Source organism: Haemaphysalis longicornis, unplaced genomic scaffold (assembly GCF_048455015.1).
Source record: "Haemaphysalis longicornis isolate Haplotype H1 unplaced genomic scaffold, Haemaphysalis longicornis Haplotype H1 scaffold_7, whole genome shotgun sequence".
NCBI lineage: Eukaryota > Metazoa > Arthropoda > Arachnida > Ixodida > Ixodidae > Haemaphysalis > Haemaphysalis longicornis.
Window position 1 is genome coordinate 61486111 of NW_027526422.1, and position 6000 is coordinate 61492110.

Genomic DNA, 6000 nt, shown 5'->3' on the forward strand with positions numbered 1-6000 from the left:
TGACAAATCATTATTACAGTTTATATGGTTCTGTGCAGTACACGGGTGCGCTTCTACGAGAGATACTGCGACTCCTCACGCTCTAAGCTTTGCTGAGCTATAAGAACAGGCGGTATCGTCGATACAGCAAATAAGTGTGCATGCGTGTTGTTGCGCAGATCTACACATGTACATCATCCGCTGTGGCGGTAAACGAATGCAGCCGCGTATACCGGACAAAGCTGGGTGGAAGTCTTTGCGGGTTTTTTTTTTTCGTATTTTTCGCATTTCCCTGATCGTGTCGCGACGAAGCGCCTAATTCGGGGTTTTTATTTTGGAGGGGGGGGGGGGCGTCGATTTGCGATTTTCTAATTGACACGGTAGCGATAAAACCAAACATTAAAAATTGACCGATTATAATTATTGAAGAAATGTTGTCAAGGAAAAAGTACAGTTTAAAGGAGCCATGAAGAGAAAACACAAGTTTGGTTCATTCAAAAGATTGTCTCGTTAGAATCATACTGACACCACTTTTAACGTAAACTTCGCTCAAATAAGCTACATAATTAGGAAAAACGGGAATGGTCATGCGACCCACCAGCTCATTTCCCGCAACAGAACCTATGATGTCACATGAGCTAAGCTCTGCGATTGGCGGAGGCTGGCAGAAGCAGACGAAAATTAGGTAGAGCTTACAAACTAGACGAACGAGCGATTTGCGCTTAAATTTAGGGCACATTCTTTACAAAGCAATAAGAATGATGGGACAAACAGTGGAAGTTACGAAAGCACATGTAAACATAGAAGTACTGATGCGTACTGCTGTTCGTACTGCGCACAGCATGCTTCGTTTAGCTGCACAGCACTACGGGGCTTGGGGTTGTCTCAGACGACACTGGCCGATTGACGCAAGCAACGGTGTCTTACGTGACCACATTTGTCGAGCGAGCACTGTTTCAGGGAACGAATATTTTCTCCCAGAACAAAAACAAGCCAGGTTTAAATACGGGCAAAAACAAACCAAACGCTTGCCACGGTATGGTGGCGCCATCTAGGTTCGGGTAACGTAAAGAAACGCGGGAACAAACCAACACCGCTGTACAGGGTGGAGACAACCTTTGAACGGTCCCGCGCCGCCGCAATTGGGCCAATGTTCTCAACGCGTTGTTCTTTTCGTTTCCCACGAGACCTAGCAACGCGAAACAGACAATATGATTCAAACTGCTTCAGTAAACCGCGTTGCGGCGATAATTTTAGCGCGGTTTTCACACAATGACATGCTTCGGCGGTGAGCGAGCGACCCAAAATGGCGGCGCCAGCGTATACGTGTCTCTACCCTGTACGGCGGATGCGTGAATGAAGGTACTCTAGGATGCAGAGCGGTCGGTTCCTGTGATGTCATTTGGGACCACGAAAACGCACGATTGAGCGGGAAAATCAAAATTTTAACCTAAATTATTTAATTTCAAGTGAATAAAGCACCGTTTGTATCCGGACAAGCGCTGGGGGCACTATAAAACACGAAATCTTTCGAATAAAACCAACTTGCATTTTCTCTTCATGGCTCCTTTAAATACAAGTGACGACCGATGATACGCAGTCGGTGAAGTTCAACTCTGTGTATTGTAAGGCGAGGGAAGACCCCAGACAAGTCGGCAGCAGTACCGGTGGTCTTGGTGTAATCAGCCCGTCGGTGATTCAACAGAACAAGCCACTCGTGATGATGATTATGTACAGATGATGATTATAATGGGTATGCCCAGATGAGAGATTGGCCCAACTGACGGTGATTGGCCACCGCATATAAGTGCCCTACAGCGCAACAAGTTCCCATTAATGTTGAATGCGCTCGCACACGCTCGCAATATCTGCTTGGTCTTACGCAAGAGTTGTGGTTCGAGTTGGAGGGCGCAATCTGTATAAAACCAGCATTTGCGACAGGCTGCTTGCTTCAACGACAAGTTTTGCTTATCCTGCACGCAGTACCCATGCATGTTTCTCAACACTCGTTTTTCGAAAATTCGAGCGTATGCACCGCGGATAATGCGTACGAGTCGAACAAGAGTAAGAGAGGCAAAACAAAGTAAGAAGCGAAAAGAGGAGTATTTGTGTACACTCGTTCCATGCGGCGTTGCAGTGTTCGAACGAATCTGTTTTCCTCTGGTTAAGGGGGGCAAGAATAAAGGGGACAAAAATTCCTAAACGCCTTTTATTTGTTACCGGAAGAAGAGATATATCGACCTATACATCTCCAACTTCCCCTTGGCGGCCCTTTATCTGTCCCCTCGCTCCTCCCGGAGCACCCGTCATCTACATGCCAACAGCAATCAATTTGGAAGGTTCCTTTTCGAAACTCCCAGTCATCGCTTTCCTTTCTTTCTTTTTTTTCGATCATTTATTGTTTCCCCGTTTTTTTTTTTTCGCCATCCGCCTCTACAAAACAAGCGATCCGGGCGCTCTCAACTTCCCCTCGCCCACGCGATCGCGCGATTGTCCTCCACGCTCCCGGTGGTTTTTGCAAAGAAGCGAAAAAATTTCCTCTCTTCTGCAACTTTTCCCCCGAACCGTAAACCATCCCAGGCACCCTCTGTTGTCACACCTTTTTATTTTACGCCTCCGCGTTCCCTGGCAATTTGTGCGTGTACAGCGCGTCATAAAAACGCGTCCGCTTCACCTTGCCTTTATACATTTCCTTCTTTCTTTTTTTTTCTTTCGTGCAAGTAAAAGAAACGAGCAAGGGAAAGGAAATTAGGGACGGAGAGATAACAAAAAGCGAGGGGGAGATAATAACTCAGGGAGGCTTCTTTTCCCCCTTACGCATCTTGGCGATCATCGATCCATGGCTATTATGAACGAAGGAGCTGGCTTCTTCGTTTTGCAGATTAAGTTGACATTATTCCCGGCACTTCCATCCCCCTCTCCCGTTCATCCCCATCCTCTTCCCCTCATCCCCATCCTCTTGCGTCCGCCGATATATTCCCTTCTTCTTCGTGTAGCTACGTGCGTACGTTCTTTGATTCATGCAGCTGCGTGTCGCGTTGCCTAACATATGAGGCGCGGACGTCGTTATTCGTTTAAGGATTGAAGACGGGGAGGGAGAATAACCAATTCACTCGCCTCCCTTCCTTCCAATTCGTTACTTTCCTTCTTTTTTTCCCTCTCTACCGCCCCTTGCTCCGTCTCCCCTGGTCTCGAACCATCGCAAAGCGGAGAACGAGAGCTTCGCGGATGAGGAGCGCAAAAATGGCCGGAGCCGCTGCGCTTTGTACAGCCACCGGGCGGGTGCGATGCACTCTCGAACGCACGAAAGAAGTCCTAACATTATGGCACCGTACGGGACGAAACCGATGACTTCGTGTTAAACGTTAAACTCGGTTCGAGTTTCAACCGACTGGCGGATTAAACTGGATCAAACTCGAAGCGGGAGTCAGTTCGCACTCAACGTTTGTTTTTGCGAAGGTCGCGCGTAGGTGATGACATTGGAGGGAGAGATAGAGAGGGAGGGAGGAGGAAGGGAGACTTATTATCCGAAGAAGTTTATGTTTTGAACCACCTTTTTTTTTTTTTTTAAGTGCGAATGCACTTCTTAAGCGAGCCTGAATCGTCCGCCGCCGTAGTCCGCATAGCAACAGCTGCGGGTGCGCGCGCTCCTCGTCTTCCTTAGCAACGGGGGGAGATGGGCGCGCGCTGCCTGGCCGCTGACATGGCACATACCCACGTGGGGGATTGGCCAGGAATCGGGCGTGAGAAGGGCTAATGCACCCCGCTTAAAGGAGTACTGACACGAAATTTCAAAGCTGAGATCCGCTCTAGCAATCAAGTACAACGACAACACAAATAGGTGTCTGTGGATAAATGCATCTTTCTTTCTTTGTAGTTGTGTGTGTGTGTGTGATCTCTCTTTCACGAACATTACCGAACCGCGCAAATTCAACTCGTGCATTCGCACTTTCACATTCTTCCCCTCGGGGAAATGCGGGGAATTTTTGCTGTTGAAGATTTCATTTTGCACTTTACCCATGGGCATCAGCCTCGGCTCAATACATCTGGAACTCGCTGTACCTTAAAGAGGCCTCGAAGACAACATGCATCGTTATTTTACCTGAAAGTCTTAGATAACTAGCTGAGCTCCTTTCTCGTTTTGAATGAGAAATATTAGTACTTTGTCCTTTTTTTTCACTTTCAGAAGCTGCTGTACTAGCCGCTTAACACGATTTGGTGCTTGGGAAGATTGGAGGTTTCTCTGTGCGTTGCGACGACTCGCATTTAGTATACATCTAACGTCACCGTAAGCGTATACGGTAGCGAAGTGGTTCATTGGACCAGATGGTGAACAGGAGAAATCGTAACAGCACCAAGAAGAGGAACCAAGATGAAGACCTCATGTTCCGGAGACCACGCACACGATGAGTGCAGCCACGACCCATTGTGATTCAAGAGAGAAATTATGACATTTGGAGCGTGTCTCCGCTGCCACGTGACGCGAGTGCAGGGTCTGGCATGCAGAGTACTTTTTAACAACTGGTTGGCTAAGTCTGCTTCGGTTCATTCCCTGCCACGGTAACAAACCAGCGGCGCCAGGAGCCCGCTGCTGAAAACGAGGCTTAGTTGAAGAAATCGGAGACGGCAAGGCAAGACCAAGCGGCGGGCGACCAACACACGCGACGGTGGGACAGCGGGCCAGACAAGCGACGACGACGACGGTAGAAGGGGGGCCGGTCGTTTGCCCGACCGAGACGCCGCTGCAGCCGCCAGGCCTAATTGGGCTCGCCGCTGCCTCGGCGCCATTTAAACGCACGCTGCCGTGCCTGCAGCAGCAGCAGCAGCAGCCCGGTAGCCGTCAGGCGTTCAAGCGGCGCCTTCATCGCGCCTAATTGCGGCAGCGGTCGCGCCGCCTCCTGGCAAGACATCTCTCCTCCCCACTCATTCCACCCTCCTCCTCCTCCTCCTCCTCCTCCTCCTCCTCCTCCTCCTCCTTTCTGTTCTTCCATGTCCGGCTTACATGTGAAGCCATGAAGACAAACCCAACTGGCTCGTGGCGGGCGCAGTGACCAGTGCTGCGGTTAGGAAGAAGCCCGACCAGGGACGACGCCAGCGGTGGTGTACGCACTACAAGTTTTTGCAGTAAAACCTCGTTATAAGGAAATCGTTTCGTTCAAAATCTCGCTCATTTGAATTAATTTTTATGGTTCCCCCTGCAGTGCAGTGACAGTGCATCGCCCCTTCACTTTTAAAGAAGTTTCCTTTATAACGAAGTCAGTTGTGCATCCCGACAACTTTGTTATAACGAGGGATGTGTGTGTGTGTCTGTGTGTGTGTGTGTGTGTATGTGTGTGTGTGTGTGTGTGTGTGTGTGTGTGAGAGAGAGAGAGAGAGAGAGAGAGAGAGAGAGAGAGAGAGAGAGAGAGAGAGAGAGAGAGAGAGAGAGAGAGAGAGAGAGAGAGAGAGAGAGAGAGAGAGAGAGAGAGAGAGAGAGAGAGTTAGCATATGTGTATACGTGCGTAGTACGTGAGCGGCAGCTTGCTATCACGCCCGGGGGTAGGTTGCGCGCATGCGCTGCCGAGTGCAGAAAGTCAGCATCGGGAGCACCAATTATCAGCCGCCGAAGATGATCCGGTGGCTATCGTGATCTGCCGCTCCGTGTATAGGCTGGCACCCACTTTTTCGTTATTGTTAACACTTGTGACGAATGTACATGCCTTGAGTGTTGCTGCGCGTTACCGATAGTCTGACGAGACGGCAAATAGAGATTAGGAGAAATTCCTTGCCTGCGTTCTCCCCATTCCTGAAAACGCCGCACGACGGTCCGCTTGCAGGGATGTTTCCTAGCTTTCAATTTCGGACACACGCATTTTTGTTGCCAGGAGCAGGTCTGCCGCAGATTTGAGTGGTAATTTGCTTCTAAGATTTTTCGTCTGTAATGACAGCACGCAGAGCCTGATATGCTCGCGAGGTACCATAGATACTGGGTGCGCGCTTGAAGTAATATTTTTTGGTCCTGCGGCTCCTTCTGCTAAAGAG

General features: G+C 49.4%; 1 protein-coding gene across 1 annotated transcript in view; it reads right to left on the reverse strand.

The window, feature by feature from the left end:
• Tmtc2 (Transmembrane O-mannosyltransferase targeting cadherins 2) overlaps window positions 1-6000 on the reverse strand; it is a 337657-nt gene that overhangs the window by 56899 nt on the left and 274758 nt on the right. The window lies entirely within an intron of this gene.